Raw genomic sequence first — 21,692 nt, 5'->3', positions numbered from 1 at the left:
GAAATGAGAAGAGTAGCCAGGCCCATGTGTGGCATATAGGTGGGTGCAGCAGAACATCCTGATATTAATCACTCAGATTTACATAGTGCTCTAGATCTAAAAATGTCTAATATTTGTTATTTCATTCGATCCTCATCAAGATTCTTTGAATTATGGAAGTATGTAGTGTAATGTCTGCCAGCTGAGTTTTTTTTTTTCCTATGAGAAAATTTTTGCTCAGATTTCTTAAGCTTTTTTTTTTTTTTTCTATTTACTTTTCTATTTTCTCTATTCACAGAGTGAATACAACTAGAACTCAAATCAGGGACTTCTGTTTCTTTCTTTCTTTTTTATTTTTCATTTGTTTGTTTGTTTGTTTGTTTGTTTATTTATTTTCGGAGGCAATTGGGGTTAAGTGACTTGCCAAGGGTCACACAGCCAGGAAGTGTTAAGTGTCTAATGCCAGATTTGAACTCAGGTCCTCTTGACTTTAGGACTAGTGCTGTATCCATGCACCACCTAGTTACCCCCACACCAACTAGCTGCCCCCAGAACTTCTGCTTCTAAATCACAATCCTCAGGATTGGAAGCAGCTACCTGGCTCAGTCAAATGAGTGCTGGACCTGGAGCCAGGAATACAGGGTCATGGAGAGTTGGACATGAATGAATAAGAGCACCACTACCTCAGGATTACCCCTTAAAAGCCCAAATGAAGAAATAACTTTATTTTAAATAACTTTATTTCTTAGTGCAGTATGGGCTTAGGCAAATAGTGAAATGACACAGGGAATTTTGTCAAGGATTTTGCTAAAATGAAATAAATGTGTTTGTATATGTAATTGAAATCTACCCTATAGTATCTAGGTTATGTCCTTTTTTACCCCTTTTTTATTTTGAAAATCAAAAATTTTTCCTTCAGATCTCTCCTTTTTTTTCATGATTTTAGAAAAATCGCTGATAGTCATTTAGCAATCATATGCAGTGGTTCTTTCCTTTTACAGAAGGACATCCTTCATCAGGTCATGTCATGACCTCATTATGAAGGACAAATAGGTGCTCCCTTATTAATTCATCTCAGATAAAGGCAGCTAAATGATGTGGTGGTTAGGGTGCCAGGTCTAAAATCAGGAAGACTTATCTTCTTGAGTTTAAACCTGGCCTCAGACACTTACTACCTGTGTTGCCCTGAGCAAGTCACTTAACCTGTTTGCCTCAGTTTCCTCATCTGTAAAATAAACTGGAAAAGGAAATAGCTAATCACTCTAGTATCTTTGCCAAAAATGCAGTTACAAAGAGTTGTACATACTGAACAATAACTCATCTCAGGTAACAAAGTCATACTAATCATTTTTATTCTATTCATTTGAGCATGAAGTTATTCTCCTTAGCAAAGAAAACAAAAGTAAAACAAAAGGTAAATTTGTCTGCCTTTTCAAGTCAATCATCATTTTCTCCTTATCCTATTCTGTGTATTAGAATTATGAGCCAGTGAAAACCAGTTTGATGAAGATGGCCCCTCCTCCATTCAGTCCTCTTGATCTATATCTTGCCATTGAACCCAGATGGCACTGGAGGGGAAAGTGAGACAGGTGAACTTGCACAGTCCTCCTTCACTCAACTCCAATCCACTTGCATGTCATAGCATCACCTCCCTGAAGAAAGATGTTTTCTTTGAGCACTAAGGACAAACAACAACAAAACCATCCCCTGCCTCCAAGCCATTTCAGCCTTTTTGCTAGGATTGCCAAGGTTAAGTCTCCTACTTCCTTGTACATTATTTTTACTTCCCTGTTCCACATTCCTTCCTCCTTATTAGGTAATTTAGACAATACCTTTATTCTACTGGTACTATCTATCAATAGCTGAGGAGTTTCTCATTGGTATCATGCTGGCTCAGTTATCTCAAATAATACTTAAGGTTGAGTCCTGAAGTTTTCTGGGCATTTGACTGAAAAGTGGATATTCCACCTCTTTTCACCCCCTCTAGGTGTGTTGCCCACTTACAGAACAGAGGCTCATACTGAGACTTTCCCCCTTAGTAGCGATTTTCCTGCTTCCCTTGTTAAAGCTATCTCTGTGTGAGATCTCACTTTTCACCTGGACTCCCCTACACTGTAAGAGTTTAAAAAGCATTCTCATATCTGTAACTTAGCTCTAAGTTTTCAATGGCTCTTCCTCAATTTTTTCCTCTGTGCTAAATTCTTCAATCCTCCAACTTCCAGACACAGATCAAGATTCCCTTTTACCTTTGTGGTTTTCTTTTTTTGTTTTCCCATTAAATCCAGTCTTGTGTTTTGTTTTTCTTTTAATTCTAAGGGAAAACATCCTTCTCCAATATGACCTTGAGAGTGGAAAAGCATTTCCTATGTCTCTTTACCTTATCATTATAAGTAACATTTGCACAGATATAACTTGTTTTATTGGGTTTCACAGATTTTTTTTTAATAAATTGAAGATTTGTGGTGACTCTGCACAAAACAAGTCTATTAGCACCATTTTACCCTATAGTATGTGCTCACATCATGTCTGTGTGTCACATTTTGGTAATTTTTCCAAAATTTCAATTTTTTTCATTATAATTATAAGGTGATCTGTGATCAGTGACCTTTGATGTTACTATTGTAATTGTTTGGAGTCTCCACAAATTTGCCCATATAAAATGCTAAGCTTAATTGATAAATATTGTGATGTTCTGACTGCTCCACCTACCAGCCATTTCTCTTCTTTCTCCCTATTCTCAAGCTTCCCTAATTTCCCGAGATACAACAAAATTGAAATTAAGCCAATTAATACTGCCTCCAATGACCTCTAAGTGTTCAAATAAAAGGAACAATCAATCAATTTGCAGATTTCTTTGTAATCTTATTTTAAGAAATTGCCAGTCACCCCAATCTTCAACAACCACCACCCTGATCAGTCAATGGTCTTGAGGCAAGACTTTCTACCCATAAAAATATTATATTAAAACTCAGATGATGATTTTATAATTTTTTTTAAATTTAAGGTATTTACATTTTTATGGCATACCATTATTGAACCTTTAATAGACTACAGGGTATAGGGTATATATAGGGTATATATAACTTTTATATGTACTGGGAAGCTAAAAAATTCCTGTGACTTACTTTACTGTGATATTTTCTTTATTGCAGGAAACTAGAATTGAACCTACAATATCTCTGAGATAGTATGCCTTTAGAATTTTTATTCTGTGCCCGGCACTGTGCTAAGTGCTTTATAATTATCTCATTCGATCCTCATAACAACTGAGACAGATAGGTGCTATTATTACCCTCATTTTAAAGATGAAGAAACTAAGGCAAAACAGAGTTAAATTGCCCAGGGTCACACAGCTAGTAGCTGGTTGAGACTGGATTTGAATTGAGCTCTTCCTGATTCCAGGCCTGGAGCTCTATTTACTATACCGCCAACCTGACACATTACATTTGAGTGAATTCAAGTAGGTCATGATTATAACCAGAACATACATTGCATGGACCTAAATGCAAAACTCTCTATTCTCCTTATTTGCTGGAAATGAAAAACTTAAGTCTTTGTGTTTCTTCACACCATCTCTCCTGCAGAAGTACTATGGCCTTAAAGGTGTAACTCTCCTCAACTACCTGATATTTTCTCATCTCCTTAACACTAACTTAGATTGGTATCACCTTAACCAAGATACTCAACTTCTTTTCTTTCTCTTTTTAACTCTAGAATGTTTTATTCTTAGTACGTGAAAGCAATTGTGACCCACAGGAGAAGATGACGTTCCCATAGTACTATTGTACTGTCTTTACTGGTCCTATGTCAGGGATAAGTCTCCCATCCAAACTCCTAATAATGCTTTTTATTTGTTATAGCTTTCATTGATATAATTCTCTGTAGTGCTGCTTGGTGTTTTTATCATACACTTTTTATCTACCTAGCATTTTGGAAAAGTGAGTTTCTACCACTGTTATATGTGCTCCAACTTATTTTGCTTGTACCTCCTGAATGCCCCAAACTCCTTCATCAAAGGAAGGAGGGAATGTAGGAAAATTCCCCCTGATACTCTGGTTACACTATTTAAATATCAACTTGTTTTTTATGATTGCTTTGTAATGGAATAACTGTTAATCCAATAGGCTTGAGGGATATATGAAAAATAAGTACCTGAAAATTGATGATTAAAGACTAGAAGGCTCAGAATATGAGTTTCTGCTGGGAAGAATGAATCTTTATGAGACATAAATAAGTCAGGAAGGAAGTCAGAGCAAAGATCATGGGAAATTTTAAGATGGGAAGACCTTTTAGAATGATGAAGCCACTTAAAAAGTGGAGGCTAGATAAGAATTCCACGTATTTACCTCCTTCATCATCTTACTTCATCATCTAGCTAGATATGGATATGTGTTTTCCAAAATGCAGATATAGAAGTGTGACAAGGAGTTCATACAATTATGAAATATCAGAGGCAACCATTTGGCTGAAGGAATATCAGATATGAAATCAGAAAACTTGGTTTACAGTATTGATTTCATTATCTGTAGACCTTGGAGCAATCATTTAACCTCTAAGCTTCAGTTACTCTACTAATTGAAGAAAATGGAATAAATGATCTATAAAGCCTTTCCAAAGCTAGAGCCTATAAACAAAGGGGTAAAAAGAATATTGAGATCATTTGCTCAGCAATACCTAGAGGGATAACAGTATGTGTCCAAATTCCCAAAGGTAATTGATGCAGAGGTGAGACTAGAATCTGGTTCTCTAGACTTCTAGCCTATTGCTACTTTTCTGTCTTTGGTATTTTCTGTATTATGCCTTCAAAGCCAACAAACATTAATTAAAGCAAAAGTATAGTACTGATTTCTTCCATTCTAAATTAAGATGACATAAAAACTTTCTTCAAGAAACAGAAGCATCAAGAATCAGTCAAGATAATTATTTAACCAATTCCCAATTATAAATTGTGCTCTTATGAAATTCTATATCATTAGAAGTGAGTCTAGACTACAACAATACTTTTCCATGGTACCTGGTAAAATTCATTAAAATTCATCCAATTTCTCTGTAATTTGTAAAGTAAATACTCCTGATTTTTCTTTTGTTTTTTTTTTCCAGCTAGCATATAATGCCACTCCTCTACAAGAAATTTATATTTCATTTCTCATATTAAATGATTCTGCTTTATGACTTTCATTTTCTGCCAGTTTCTACTCTTCAATTTTTAGTTTCCATTTGATTTTTCATAACACATCTTTTAAGATGAAATCAAATGTTAAAGTATGTATGGAGTGATTTAGCTTTAATACCATCTTTATTTTTGGATAATTAACTTTGTACTAGAAATAGATTATAGTATGTTGACAAAATGCAAAAGCAGCAACTCTACTGCTTTTAATCCATGAAATCTAAAAATTATGTCTTTTCAAAACCTTTAGCTTAACAATGGTTTATCTTCTATCTTTGTGATACTGTCAAAATATGTGTTTTTTAGCCTTGATCCTGAAGGATTTTATTTTAATTTTCCATTGAATATCATTTAAATCAGAGATATCATGAAAGGGCAAACTAAATGCTTTATGCCACTTGGATTTCAAATTTTAATCTTGAATATAAGAGGAACTAAAAGAAGATTATAATAGTAGAGATATATCAGTGAGAATTAGTTTCAATTCCCTCCCCAAATACTTACCAGGTATATGAATCTGTGCAAGAAATAGTCTTTTGTGACTTAAACCTAGATATCCCTAATTCCAAGTATAGTATCAGGTACATTAGCATCTTCTTGTTAAAACAGATGAATATTTGGAATATTCAATCCACATAGCTAATAATCAGCAAGGAAGCTAGTGTCATTCTATGGAAGTATATGAGGTTGGGAGAAAGGTATAAAGCTATAAAAGTATTAGGGGTTGGGAATATGAAAGAAGACGGGTTATGAAAGTTTTGGAATGTCAAATAGAAAATTTTATAATTGATCCTAGAAGTGAGAGAGCACTACAGGAGTTATTGTAATTATTGGAGATGGGATGACATAGTAGACTTGTACTTTAAGAAGATCAATTTGGTCTGATGGACTTGGCTCTTTTCAACAATGAAGTGATTCAGGCTAATTCCAATAGACTTGAGGTGGAGAGAGTTAACTGCATCCAGAAAGAGAACTATAGGAACTAAATGTGGTTCACAGCATAGTATTTGTACCCTCTTTTGTTGTTATTTGCTTGCTTTTTGTTTCCTTTCTCAATTTTTTTCCTTTTTGATATGATTTTTTTTTGTGTGTGTGCAGCATGATAAATGTGGAAATATGTTTGGAAGAATGGCACATGTTTATTCTACATTGGATTACTTGCTGTCTAGGGCAGGGGTAGGGGGAAAGAAGGAAAAAAAGTTTGAAACGGCAAGGTTTTGCAAGGGTAAATGTTGAAAACTAACTTTGCATATTTTGAAAATAAAAGGCTATTATTAAACATTTTTTAAAAGAAAATCAGTTTGGGAAAGGATTTTGGGAAGATATTAGAATAAGTCAGAAAATTTCAAGCTTTCCAGATTTTCCCCAGAAATAAGAAAAATGCTATTTCAGTATAACCATAGAATAATGAAAACAAATAAGAGTTGATGTTGTGACCCTGGATATTTTAGAATCAGCTAGAGTCAGGATAAGCAAAAGTCTTTATTCTTGTTCTTTTGGGGTCACTCTCAGGGGGTTAGATAAAGACCTCCTTCCTCTCTCTATATAGCCAAAGAATGAATTTCCTTCTCTTATTCCACCCACTGATCTTACTTCCCCTTCTTTGTCCACACCCACAGATCCAGCCAGCACAGAATAGTTAAGTAGGGTCATCTTCCAAATATGTTAATAGAGAATTGTCCATTTGGTAATTAGCCTCAAGTGCTAGGTTACCTTGCATCTGCTCAGTTGTAGCCCTTTCTTTACAAGTTGAAAACGAACAATGATCCTCTTAGGACAATCAGAGAAGTTCCAGAGAAAGATATCAGGACTGATGAAAGCTAAGTAAATTGTAAACATTTCCAGACTAGTCCTGCTGAAACCGAAAGGAGTGACTTTTGGGGATAGTTGGGTTGGGAGATAACCTTATCCCGGCCACAGGAATCTTTACCTCCCAGAGAGTATGAGGAGTTGCTTGTCTGAGCTGGGACGATTGAAAGAATCTCTGCTAATAAAAAAATGGAAGGTCCAGTTGTGTTGCCCAAACACAGGCCTAGAAGAGAAGGAAGCAGTACATGCCTGATGAGGTACTTATAGGAATGCAAAGTTCTTTCCAGAGGGGAGAACAGAAGGAGGACCTAAAACCACATAACCTAGGATTAAAGGTAATTATACTGGAAATTTACTATAAACAAACAAACAAACAAAAAAAAATGAGCAGGCAAAGGGGAAAGAACCCAGTCGTAAAAAGTTACTATAGACAAGGTCAGGATTCATATTCAGAGGAAGATAGGGAAGGAAAAACAAACAAAAAACTTCTACTAGAAAAAGTAATATTACACAGCTATCCAAAAAGAATTCATAGAAGAACTAAAAAAAAAAAAAAAATGTTTTTAAAATCAAATGAGGGAACTAGAAGAAAAACTAAAAATAAACAAATAAGAACAATAAAAAAAAAAAAGATTATAAAAAGAAAGTCAACTAGCTAAAAAAGGAAAATGCAGAATCTGAAGAAAGAAAATGATTCCTTGAAAACTAGAATTGTGCAAGAGAAAGCCAGGGAAGTTATGGGACCAAGAAATAATAAAACACATTCATGAAATAAATTCATAAGATAAACAACTGATCTGGAGAACAGATCAAGAGGAGAAAGCAATAATAATGAAGCTACCTTAGAGTTATGATAAAAAAAAAACAAAAAAACTTGACACAATGATACAAGAAATAATTAAAGATATGCCTAAAGGGCTGTCAAACTATACCTACCCTTTGACTCAGCAATGTCACTAGTGGGTCTGTAACCCAAGGAAATTATAAAGAAGGAAAAAGGACTCACGTGTGCAAAAATGTTTGTAGCAGTTCATTTTATGGTAACAAAGAATTGGATTCCCATCAATTGGGAAATGGCTGAATAAGTTGTGGTATATGATGATAATGGAATATTATTGTTCTATAAAAATGATGGACGAACTGATTTTTAGAAAGGTATGGGAAAATTTACATGAAGTGATGCTGAGTGAAACAAGCAGAACCAGGAATACATTGTACAATGTAACAGCAAGAATGTGTGATGATCAACTATGAATGATTTGGCTTGCTGATCCAAAGCAACCTCAATAGACTTTGGACAGAAAAACGCAGAAAAGAACTATGGAGACTGAATATAAATCAACACAACCTATGGCCACTTTCTTTTTTTCTGTTTTTTTTTTTCCTCTTCTATGGTATTTCCCCTTTGCTCTGATTTTTCTCTCCAAACATGATTCACAAAGCAATGTGTATTGAAAATCAATAAAATTTTAAATTTTTTATAAAAGAAATAAAGATAACTGTTTCAAAGTGTTAGAAAAAAGGAGAAATAAAAAATTGAAAAAAAAAAAAAACATTCACCACCATTTATGAGGAAAACTTTTGAGAAACATAAAAACCAAATTCTGAAATCCCAAGGTCAAGGAGAAAATTTTACAAATAATAAGAAAAGAAAAAAAAATCAAATATGGTGGAACTATAATTAGAATCACAGAAAACCTAGCAGTGGCTACATTAAAATGCTATAGATTTTGAAACACTATTTTTTTAAATAACAAAAGAACTAGGGTTGCAGTCCAAAATATAATTCCCTATTATTGTTCTGTAAGAAATGACCAGCAGGATGAATACAGACAGGCTTGGAGAGACTTACATGAACTGATGCTGAGTGAAATGAGCAGAACCAGATCATTATTACACTTCAACAACAATACTTTATGAGGATGTATTCTGATGGAAGTGGATATCTTCAACAAAAAGAAGATCTAATTCAGTTCCAATTGATCAATGATGGACAGAAACAACTACACCCAGAGAAGGAACACTGGGAAATGAGTGTAAGCTGTTTGCATTTTTGTTTTTCCTCCCAGGTTGTTTTTTACCTTCTGAATCCAATTCTTCTGCATACATATATTGTATCTAGGATATACTATAATATATTTAACATGTATGGGACTGCCTGACATCTAGGGAAGAAGGTGGAGGGAAGGAGGGAAAAATTCGGAACAGAAGTGAGTGCAAGTTATAATGTTGTAAAAAATGACCCATGCATATGTACTGTCAAAAAAAAGTTATAATTGTAAAATTAATTAAAAAAAATCATTCCCAACAAAGTTTTACACAACTCTAAATGGAGGGAAAATGATATTCAAAAAATTGCCAGACTTTAGTATTGTGTTGCAAAAAGATACAAACTTAACATATTAAATCCAAGAAAAAATATAAAGTAAACATCAAAGATTAATTTCAAGTGACACAATAAATACAAACTGCTTATGTGTTATATGTGAAAATACAAACCATATGTGTAAGATTATCATTAGTAATTGGGTAGTTTGAAAGAAAGATTGGGCTGAGTATGATGTGATTCTAAAAAATGAAAGGTAAAAAGAATAATTGTGTTATACATAAGAGGTATTTACAATCAAGAACTGAAATAGAGGAATTGGATGAAGGAGAAAGACTGGTGGTTCTGGAATACTACTGAAAATGACGAATGGGTTAAAGAGGGAATAACATACACTTATGTACATATACATAATATGAATATGTAAATATATATGTATACAAACATATGTATAAACATGTCATTTACCTGCTAGCATGTCATTCTTTTTTTAAAAAAGCTTTTAATTTTCAAAACATATGCATAGATAATTTTCAACATTTAGCCTTGCAAAATCTTGTATTCCAAATTTTTCTCCCTCCCTTCCCCCACTTGCCTCCCCTAGATGGCAAGATGGCAAGTAATCCAATATAAGTTAAATATGTGTAATTCTTTTATATATATATATATATATATATATATATATATAAAATTTCCACAATTATTCTGCACACGAAAAATAAGATCAAAAAGGAAAAAAATGAGGAAAAAACAAAATGCAAGCAAACAACAACAAATGCAAAAATACTATGTTGTTATCCATATTCAGTTTCCACAGTTTTCTCTCTGGGTGCAGACAGTTTTCTCCATCATAAAATCATTGGAACTGGCCTGAATCACCTAGCTATTGAGAAGAGTCATGTCGATCAGAATTGATCATGACATAATCTTATTGCTATGTTCTCTTGGTTCTACTCACTTCACTCAGTATCATTTCATGTAAGTCTTTCCAGGACTTCCTGAGATCATACTGCTGACCGTTTCTTACAGAACAATAATTTTCCATAACAAGAAATGTATTTTCTTATACCTATTCCTTTGTGAAAATTTCAATTTCATTATGCTTTATCTTTAATCAGAGATTTCATTGGTATAGAGGAATCCTGGTAAGGTAACACCCTCTGTGTAAAACAGCAATTAGTAAATGTAAAACAGTGAATTAGTCAGTATATAAGGATTGTGTAGGGATTTGTAAATTGAAAATAAAAGAAATGAAAATTTTGAAATATTACTTTGGTATTCCCAATAATAATTGAAAATACAAAAAGGAAAGAAATATTTGTAAAACATTTATTAAATACTAGGCATTGAAAGAAGTGTTTTATAAACATTATCTCTTTTAATTCTCACCACAATCTTGGGATAAGGATGATGCTATTTGGATCTGAGTACCTATTATTGTGTATTGCTATCAGGTATACCTCCAAAAAGGAGCTACAAAGTTCTAAATGAATATATCTCTTTATCCCTACGTTTCCTAAGTTCCTCTGTCAAAATAATTCTTTCTGAACTGAATCATCAAAAAAAGAGCGGATATTAATTATCTGATTGTTCAATTTTTGTATGGCTTTCCGTGAATTTATAGACAATTGGAGCTTATCTGTTAGCATGAATAAGATGAGATGCCCTCTTTCCTGTTGAACCTTCTTTCCTGTTTCCTAGAGCTGAGGAAGCTGTTCCATTTTCTGTGGAAAAATTCTTGGACTGATAACTACCCTGATTTAGTGGTCTTTTTTCCTTTACATCTGTATTACATTCTTCCACAACCACCTTCAACTCCTTGACATTATAATCTTTAAAGGAGCTCTTCATATCGGCTAATAAGTTGGAGTATAGAGAGGCATTCCTCTGACTCTTTTTGTCTTCTACAAGGAAGGATATCCTGCATTTCTTTTTTTAAAAAAAAATTATTTATTTTATTTTTAATTTATGGAATAAAACCTTTTTTTCCAAATAGCATATTTTTAAAAAGAAGATAATTCCTCATGAAACTACAGAAGAACCTATTGTTAGGGGCCAGGAATGGTCACAGGGAACCTCAACAGAGACTGCCTCTTCCAGCTTCCCCGACCCCACGAGGCTTCGGACGTCTCCGGCCCTCCTCGTTGAGACAGGAGGAGGGAATCACCAGACAGAGAGCCGAGGTGGATAGAACTATGATGTTTATTGAAGCTATTATAAGCCAGCAGTGTCTCTCCGAGCCTTTCCACGTTCGCTCTTAGATAATACCTGGGGCTCCTCCCTAGTTCCTCCCCAAAGGCGGAGCCAGTCCTTACTGTGCCTCCCCTGCACCCGCCCAGACCCTGCCGGGTCCGCATTGCTATGGTGGCGGATGCAGGTTCGGGCGGGTCCTGACGCAAAGGCGTCTCAACTTTCCCCCAGGAGGCCTAGGTCCAGAGCCCCTCGTTACAGGGCCAAAGCGCTTCACAACCTATATTTCAAATATTTGCAATAGTTGTTTGGTTTCAAAAGAAGCATATGAGTAGATGAGACATTTACAAATCCCTGGAATATTAATCCCTTTTATACTTGCTAAAATCTGGATCCTCATTTAAGTGATTAAGAGTCTTGGTGACTCATGTTTTTATTTTAGCAGTATGATTGTGTCCATTTTAAAAATGATCTTCCTATATATGTGTGTGTGTGTATACACCAATAACTTTGTAAGCCTTAAAGTGTTAAATAAATGTTAGTTATTGTTATTGTTGTTGTTATCCCTACCTCTATCTTTTTGTGCACTCTTGGTACTAATTGCATGTCTTCTTTCTCCATGGAAGCTCTGTCTCTAAGGATTATTCAAGTAAGAATTTTTTTTAGTAATGGCCTTCTATACTATTTTTGGAAGTTTTTTTTTTTCTTTCTTTGTAAAATAATCAAATTTCTTTGAATTACAATGATCCTGATTAAAATAATGGCTGTCCTGAGTGATTATATAACCAAAGAATATGAAGTATGAAGGGATCTCAGCAACTACTTAGCCTTAGTCCATGCCTTGAGGAATTCCCTATTATAATTTATCCACCTTCTAGTCAAGCAGCTTCTTCTTGAACATGTCCAAGAAAGGGGGAATTCATGCCTTGAAAGTAATCTATTCCACTTTCATGGAGTTTGTTATAGGATATTCCCTCCTGACATCATGTCTAATTTGCCTCTACATCCTTTCATTGCCTCTGATCCTTCCCTCCAGAGGGAAATAATAAGTTAAATCATTCTTTTACTTGATAACCCTTTGGATTCATGAAGACAGCTACTCTGTTCCTCCAAACACACTCTACATCCCCCCAAGTCAAACATTTATAGTTCATTCAACCAATCCTTATGACAATCAATACCCTTAGACATTATGGTTGCCATCTTCTGGGCAGTCTCCAGTTTATTACCATTTTTATTAAACCATGGCACCTAGAGATGAATAAAATACTTCAATTATGGACTGACCAAAACAGAACACAGGATGACTATTATCTGTTTATTCTTGAAAATTATACCAAGTTTTGCAGCCTAAGATCATATTAGGATTGTTAATTTTTTGTAAGCACATAATATTGTGATATTATTGACTTATAATCCAATGGTCTACTCCCAGATCTTACTCAGGCAAATTATTGTCTGGAAATATATTAGAGAAGCCAACCTTTTTAAAAGATAAAAAAAGTTTTTAAACAAACAAACAAATAATTTTATTCTTTCTCTTCCTGCATAGACGTGTCTATTGTGTGTATATATTTTTGTATTTATATGTATCAGATTATGAGAAACAGAGGAATTGAAGTTTTAAGAATTTCAAATTATAAGAGTTTTGCATTTCCCAAGCAAATAAACTTGGGGACATTATTCAGTTATTTTATTGTACACCATTGAAATGGATCTCAGGAGTATGATGGGATTTTAGGAAGTCCGGTGTAACTGAAAAATGCTCAGCTCTGGCAGAAAATTGCAGATTATAATGAATTTTTAAATTTAAGAAAATTGTTTAGCTTTCATATACATACATATCTACATGAGAAATGTAATATATTACAAAATGGAAAATAAACAATTCATAACTTTAAACATTTTCTTTAAAGAATCTTCCAGTTGAAGTCAATTTTATCTATCTGATACTAACATGATATTCAAGAGAAAAATACAGATTCTCTCTGAACCAAGATACACTGTAACTAGATTGAAAAATAATGCAGGATACTTCTGTGAAAATGAATGTTTGTGTTCTTTTGAATAATTTGAAAATATATTGTTTGGAGTTTTCTGGATTTTTGTTTTGTTTGGGTGGGATGACATCTAATTTTGTGATAAACACCCACACATTTACATCTACATATTCTAATTGAGTCCTGTTTGGCTATTTTTAGTTTCCTGTGCAATTTTATGAAAAGCCATAAGCTCAGAAAAAGGAAACATCTGATTGGAGATGTCAGTTTTTACCAAATGAAAAACAATTTCAGTTGACAGGATGATTCATTTGCAAAGCACAGAAAGCAACAGAACCTATAACATTTCAGAGGCATTTCCCTTGAAAGCAAGATTTAAATTATTTCCTTTCACATTAAACCTCTGGAGAGCAACAGTGAGCATCTCTTAATTTAGATGAGAGGAAAGCTATTTTTCAAATGGAGTCATTCAAGAAATCCTTCCAACTAGGCATTATTTGCCTCATCACTGGCTTGTTTTCAATATCATATATACACAGGTGAAATCCAAACCAAAGTATTGCTTCAGGAAAAATGGATGGTATTACATACATAAGTTATGAGTATTCAGCTGGCAGTGGAAGGCCAGCTACCTTATGTATAATTTGGGATTTCCAATGTGCCTTAATTTGTGTTTGAAAACTTCCCTATGTAGAACATAATAAAATGATACAGCACTTTTATCGAGCTTTGCATTTTCTAAAGGCTCTGAAGCATTAGCTAATTCACAGGTTGCCTTCAGCAGGAAATATTAGCCTTATTATCCTCAATTTAAATATAATGGAATTCTTGTACATGGAAGGTAAATGGTCAAAGTGATAACAATGTGTCAAGCCATTATTCCAGATTAGAGTTTCTGACTTTTAGCATTGAATTAACCGTTATACAAAGCATTTTAATTAAACGTTGCCTATATATAATATACATAGAAAATGAAGCAGAAAAGTGAAAAATGCTTGAAACATTTTTTAATCTCTAATGGAATTTCCCAGACATTACCATAAGTGAAAAAACATTAACATTTAAAATGTAGAAACATGAAGCAACAATGTTTTCTGTGGCAATGAACTAGAGAAATATACTTCAAGTTGTATTTCTGGTTTTGCCTCTGATCTGCTTGAAGGTTTTAGAAAAGTAGATATTGCCATTTGCAGAATAGAAATAATACCTCATCACCTCCTCCCGGGAAGAATATCAAGAAAATGTAACTTCTCCCTGTTTAAATAATATCTTAATAATATATTTAATTTCAAATAGGCATATTAACTCTCATAGGTTATTGGAGTATTCTCAGTGATTTGATAGTCAGCTAGACATCTAATATGATCTACACAATCAAATTTGGACATGTTTTTCTGCTTTAGAAGCATTTGATTCAAGGGACAATAGATTTTTTTTAATGAGGGAAGAGGAAGGAAGAGACACAAAGGGAGAGAAGTAGGGGGGAGAGAGAGAGAGAGAGAGAGAGAGAGAGAGAGAGAGAGAGAGAGAGAGAGAGAGAGAGAGAGAGAGAGAGAGAGGAGAAGAAGAAGAAGAAGAAGAAGAAGAAGAAGAAGAAGAAGAAGAAGAAGAAGAAGAAGAAGAAGAAGAAGAAGAAGAAGAAGAAGAAGAAGAAGAAGAAGAAGAGGAGGAGGAGGAGGAGGAGGAGGAGGAGGAGGAGGAGGAGGAGGAGGAGGAGGAGGAGGAGGAGGAGGAGGAGGAGGAGGAGGAGGAGGAGGAGGAGGAGGAGGAGGAGGAGGAGGAGAAAGAGGAGGAGGAGGAAGAGGAAGAAGAGGAGGAAGAGGAAGAAGAGGAGGAAGAGGAGGAGGAGGAGGAAGAGGAGGAGGATGAAGAAGAGAACGAGGAGGAGGAGGAGGAGGAGGAGGAGGAGGGGGAGGAAGAGGGGGAGGAGGAAGGGAGAACTAAATATAATTGGTTTTTGTTTAAATAATATATATTTATATTTTGTGCATTTAAAAATTTGTTTTGAAAAAAAAATTCACAGACATCAACAGTCTTCAACAGTCCAGCTCCCAATTTCTTTGTCTGTTTAGGTGTTAGTGATTTTTCTTTTTCCTTAAAATTTATTTCATTTTATTATTGTTGTTTTATTATTATTTATTTTTTCTGAGTCAAATGGGATTAAGAGACTTGCCCAGGGTCACACAGTTAGGAAGTGTTAAGTGTTAAGTGTCTGAGACCATATTTGAACTCATGTCCTCTGGACTTCAGGATTGGTGCTGTATCCACTGTGCCACCTAGCTGCCCCCATTTTATTTTATATTTTTTTAGGATTGAGTGAGCAAATATAATAAAGATGACAATACTACCTAAACTAATCTACTTATTTAGTGTTATACCAATCAGATTCCCAAAAAAGATATTTTGATGACCTAGAAAAAATAAGAACAAAGTTCACATGGAAAAACAAAAGGTCAAGAACTTCATGGGAACTAATGAAAAAAAAAAAAAAATCAAATGAAGGTGGCCTAGCTGTACCAGATCCAAAATTATAAAACACTGGTTACCAAAACAATTTGGTATTGGCTAAGAAATAGACTACTTGTTCAGTGGAATAGGTTAGGTTCAAAGGACAAAACAGTCAATAATTTTAATAATCTAGTGTTTGACAAACACAAAGACCCCAGTTTTGAGGTTAAGAACTAACAGCTTGATAAAAACTGCTGGGAAAATTGGAAATTAGTATGGCAGAAACTAGGCATTGATCCGTAATTATCACCACACACCAAGATAAGGTCAAAATGGGTTCATGACCTAGGCATAAAGAATGAGATTATAAATAAATTAGAGGAACATAGGATAGTTTATCTCTCAGACCTGTGGAAGAAGAAAGAATTTATGACCAAAAAAGAACTAGAGATCATTATTGATCACAAAATAGAAATTTTTGATTATATCAAATTGAAAAGTTTTTATAGAAACAAAACTAATACAGACAAGATTAGAAGGGAAGCAATAAATTGGGAAAACATTTTTACAGTCAAAGATTCTGATAAACGCCTCATTTCTAAAATAGAGAATTGACTCTAATTTAAAAGAAATCAATCCATTCCCCAATTGATAAATGTTCAAAAGATATGACAGACAATTCTCGGATTAAGAAATTGAAACTATTTCTAATCACATGAAAAGATGCTCCAAATTATTATTAAACAGAGAAATGAAAATTAGCACAACTCTGAGATACCACTACACATCTGTCAGATTGGCTAGAATGACAGGGAAAGGTAATGCAGAATGTTGGAGGGGATGTGGGAAAACAGGTACACTGATACAGTGTTGGTGGAACTGTGAATACATAGAACTATTCGGGAAGCAATTTGGAACTATGCTCAAAAAGTTATCAAACTGTGCATACCCTTTGACCCAGCAGTGTTACTACTGGGCTTATATCCCAAAGAGATCTTAACGAAGGAAAAGGGACCTGTATGTGCAAGAATGTTTGTGGCAGCCCTCTTTGTAGTGGCCAGAAACTGGAAACTGAATGGATGCCCGTCAATTGGAGAATGGCTGAACAAATTGTGGTATGTGGATATTATGGAATATTATTGTTCTGTAAGAAATGACCAGCAGGATGATTTCAGAAAGGCCTGGAGAGACTTACATGAACTGATGCTGAGTGAAATAAGCAGGACCATGAGATCATTATATACTTCAACAACAATACTATATGATGATCAATTCTGATGGATATGGCCCTCTTCAACAATGAGATGAAACAAATCGGTTCCAATAGAGAAGTAATGAATTGAACCAGCTATACCCAGTGAAAGAACTCTGGCAAATGAGTATGAATCACTACATAGAATTTCCAATTCCTCTATTTTTCTCCATCTGTATTTTTGATGTACTTCACAGGTTAATTGTACACTATTTCAAAGTCTGATTCTTTTTTTACAGTAAAATAGCTGTATGGACATGTATACATATATTGTATTTAACTTACACTTTAACCATGTATTTTACCATGTGTTGGTCAACCTGCCATCTGGGGGTGGAGGTGGGTTAGAGGAGGGGAAAAATTGGAACAAAAAGTTTTGCAGTTGTTAATGCTGAAAAATTACCCATGCATATATCTTGTAAATAAAAAGCTATAATAAAAAATAATAAAATCACTGAGGTCATAATTTCTTATAGCTTGGTAGTAGTCCCTCAAAATCATATACCACAATGTGTTCAGCCATTCTCAAATTTATGGGCATCCCTGCAATTTCCTATTCTTTAATACCACAAAGATTTGCTGCTATAATTATTTTAGGACATATAGATTCTGTTTCTTTTCCCCTAATCATCTTTGGAAATAGACTGAGTTGTATTATTCCATTTCTACATGAATGAGATGTGTTTCCTCTCTGTTCTCTGAATCAATATTGTTGATTGCCTTTAATTTAATTTCTATTGCTTCTTGGTGTTGTTTTTATTTATATTCTCAAACTCATTCTATATATTTTTTTACCTGATCCTGTTTTCTTTTTTCTGTATCAACTGATACAAATCTCCCATGTTTCTCTGAATTGCTCATGCCCATCATTTTTCAAGACACAATACTATTTTATTACTTTTAAAAGTTGATGACATAGTAGTAGATAGCCAGGAAAAACTAGGTTACAGTCTTATCTTCCAAATATTAGTTTTGTGATTCTGGACACACTTAGTGCTCTAGACAACTGTATAAGACCAAGTTAAAGAGAAGGTGCTAATTTAAATTGGTACAAAATAGTATTATCACTGATATCACAAATCTAGCCCCTATATAATATATATATTTAATAATATATTATAAAACAATGTCTTGTCTTTCCTCAAATTGAAGTCCCTATTTGCTTTAAGTTTTTGCTGCTACAAAAAAAATCTACTATGAATATTTAGGAAAATATCAGATCCTAATCTTTTAAAAATACCTTTTCTCAAGGGACTTAGAATAAATATTTTGATTTGGGAAGTCAGGAGTCAAACTCTTTCATAATTCACTTCACTGTGACATGGTTTTCTAAGAGACAAATAATAAATGTTTCTTTCCAAATTACTTAGAAATCATTGCAGCCCTACCTATGAACCTTACCAGGCACCATTGAAAATGGTGGTCAGTCATGACTCATCAGTCCAATGAAATGCTAAAAAGTATAGCAGAAGTTTCTTCCTTAAAAATTCAAAGTAAAAGTTGATTTGGTTTAACTTACTGAATTTTGATCAAGATTCCAATGGAGTATTGAATTTTTTTTCCTTGTGGAAGTCACTAAAGCATTTTAATAATTAGCCTGAGGGAATCTGGGGTAGAAAACACTTTGTTTTAGTAGCAAATATTTAAAATCAGGTTAGCAGGTAGATCTCGTCTAATAATTACTTTTCATATTTGCTAGGTAGAGCTTCTGGTTTTGCAAGAAAATTTAAGAACCATTTTGCTTGAACTGTAATGAAAATAATGCTCTCTCTCTCTCTCTCTCTCTCTCTCTCTCTCTCTCTCTCTCTCTCTCTCTCTCTCTCCCAATGAAACATAATAGAAAGGAAATAACTTTTGGGAATTGCCAAAGTTTCAAATTGACTTTGTTATTGCTGATCACTGTCCATAAAAGATCACTTCACTATCTCCTATCTGAGGAAACAGTATGGATATATCTGCAGAACCAGAATCCTAGTCAGAATTAGGAATTTTAATTTGCAATATATATTTCCATATGTGTACTGGTTTTGTGAACCATCTGGGAAAATAGTAAATTAAACTTACTGAACAACAAAAACAAAAGAAAATAAAAAGATACCTTTTCTGAACATTTTCCAAGAACCAAAAAGCTTTATCTACTCACTTAACTCCTCTATCCATATAATTTTAGTTAGAAGGGCACTTAAAGAGTATTTTCATCTCATTCATTATATATATATATATACATATATATATATGTATATATATATGGAAATTGAATTAATCAGAGATATTAAGTAATTTTTCCATAGATAACTCAGTTAGTTAAAGACATAGCTGGAGCAGAAACCCAGGCTTCATAACTCCCAGTTTTATGCTCTCTGGTGAAACAGATTTCTACTTTTTTAAAAGGATATTTTTACCTTTAAAATGTATTTTTTATGATTTTTCCTTTCCTTTGTATTTTGTTTTGCTTTCCTCTATAACTTTCCTCTATAATTTGGAAAATTTAACAAAAGACATCATTATTTGAGAAATTTCAGTTACTTCAAATAGTTGAAGCTTTGTGTGCCTAGACAGTGTTCAGCATAGTATCATAAAAGATTAGACTCTCTTATTTCTCAAAATTGTGCTAACAGAAAAATTTTTGTGGTGGAAAAACCTTAAAATAGGGTTCTAATTTTTCCTTTCAGAAGTAATTTTCTATATAATTAGAATTAAAGCATTTTTTACAATTAAATTTCTTCTTTAAGAAAATAAAATCATTTCTCTACTCATACACATGTATAAATAAACATATTCCTATAATACATAATTAAGCATATGTACATTTTAATTACCTAATGACTAGCTGAATGTTGGCCAACTCATGATTTATTGTGTTTTGGGCACCATAAAAGGTCATAAAACTACTAATGGTTGGAAATTTTTGGCATCAGAATTGGTAGCAAGGTTAATTAAAGGATAACAGCATTTAAACCTAAATCATAGGATTATATATATGGAGGTGAAACTGAAAAGATCAATCAGTCGAACTTTCTTACTCTGAAGATGAGAAAACTGAGATCCAGAAAGATTAAGGGACTTTAAAAAGGTAATTCCACTAGAAAGGCACCAACTCCAAATCTACTATTTAATCAACATGAATGAAAATAAAGTTTCTTTAAATAATACAAAGGTATCTCTGAGTTCAATAAGTACTTCTGCAACTTCTGGTCAAACATTTTGTTGAATATTGGAGAGAGAGAGAAAGAGAGACAGAGACAGACAGAGAGAGAGAGAGAGAGAGAGAGAGAGAGAGAGAGAGAGAGAGAGAGAGAGGGAGAGGGAGGGAGGGAGGATGGAAGGAAAGAAAGGAAAATGAAAAGAAGGGAAGAAAAAAGAAGGAAGGAAAGAACAAAAAAGAAAAGAAAAAATGTATTTTTTTTAATCTCCCGCAGATTACATTATGTTGGAATGCACATATACATGTGCATGCCTATCTGATTGTATATTCATCATTGTATATAATGTATGTCTGTGTATATGTGTATGTACATTTTCCAATTTTCTATACATAAATTAGTGTATATAGTACTATGTGCTGTTTATACACATAGATTTGTCTACAAGTTTATATACATAAGTGAGTATATGCGAAACTTCTATAATAAAATTATTTTATCATCTAATATGTAAATACAGATGTGAAAAGTTATCAACTTCAGAAGTGATGCTTTAGGGGCAGCTAGGTGGCACAATGGATAAAGCACCAGTCCTGAAGTCAGGAGGATCTGGGTTCAAATCTCACGCTTTCCTGGCTATGTGATCCTAGGCAAGTCACTTAACTCCAATTGCCCCAGGGGAAAAAAAAAAGTGATTCTTTATTCACTAGGACAGCTCGCTCCAAACATCTTTCTTCAAAATTCCCAAATTCCCAAGATTTCTCAATCTCTCTACACTCCTAGATGATAACCTTGCCTCATAATTTACTGAAATTCATCAAGACCTCTCACCTTTCCCCTCCTCTTCTCTATCACTTAGATATCTTCTGCCACTACTTTTTCCATTACTCTGGCTCACAGATGGCTGTATTACTTGCCAAGACAAATCCATCTGTCTGCATGATTCCTTTCCACTCCACTTTCTCCAACAGTCCCCTACTCTCACTCATCTCCAATTTCATTAGCTATTGGTTTCTTCCAACTTAAAAACTAATTGAACCACATACCTACAAATATGCCTATATCTTCTCCCTCCCTCAGAAAACTCTCATTTTATTCACATATCTCTGCTAGCTATTTTCCTCTATCCCTCCAATTTTTGTGGCTAAATTTATTGGGAAGACCATCAATGATAGGTGATCCATTTTCTTTCCTCTCAGTCTCTTTGTAACTTTATTCAACTTGTCTTCTGACCCTATAATTCAAGTAAAACTGCTCTCTCTCTCTCTCTAGTTACTAACCATGTCTTAGCTGCCAAGCAATGTCCTTTCCTCAGTCCTCAATCTTCTTGAACTTGAAGGATAGAAAAAGAAAGAAGGACAGAAGAAAAGAAAGA

This window comes from Sminthopsis crassicaudata, chromosome 3 (genome assembly GCF_048593235.1).
Source record: "Sminthopsis crassicaudata isolate SCR6 chromosome 3, ASM4859323v1, whole genome shotgun sequence".
In the NCBI taxonomy this organism is placed as follows: domain Eukaryota; kingdom Metazoa; phylum Chordata; class Mammalia; order Dasyuromorphia; family Dasyuridae; genus Sminthopsis; species Sminthopsis crassicaudata.
This window is presented reverse-complemented; position numbering follows the sequence as displayed.